A 296-nucleotide genomic window follows, 5' to 3' on the forward strand; every position below is an offset into this window, starting at 1 on the left:
GTGGATTACACAGAATAGCATTGAAAAGAACTTTGATATATTTATCTGTTATATATACATAATATCATATGATGGATATAATTAAAGGGATCAATCCTTTGACATATTTCATATGTCAGAAGCAAACATAAAGAATTAGTTTTCTGGTTATTCAAATTATAATCTATCATACTCCACACAAATAAAAACAAAAAGAAAAAAAGAAGCAAAAATGTAAAAGTACAACTCTTGTTCTTTCTTCAACAATTTAAAGCAGCATTTGAATTTTAAATGGTATAATATTTGGTATGCTAACA

Source organism: Diadema setosum, chromosome 12, assembly GCF_964275005.1.
Source record: "Diadema setosum chromosome 12, eeDiaSeto1, whole genome shotgun sequence".
Classification (NCBI taxonomy): domain Eukaryota; kingdom Metazoa; phylum Echinodermata; class Echinoidea; order Diadematoida; family Diadematidae; genus Diadema; species Diadema setosum.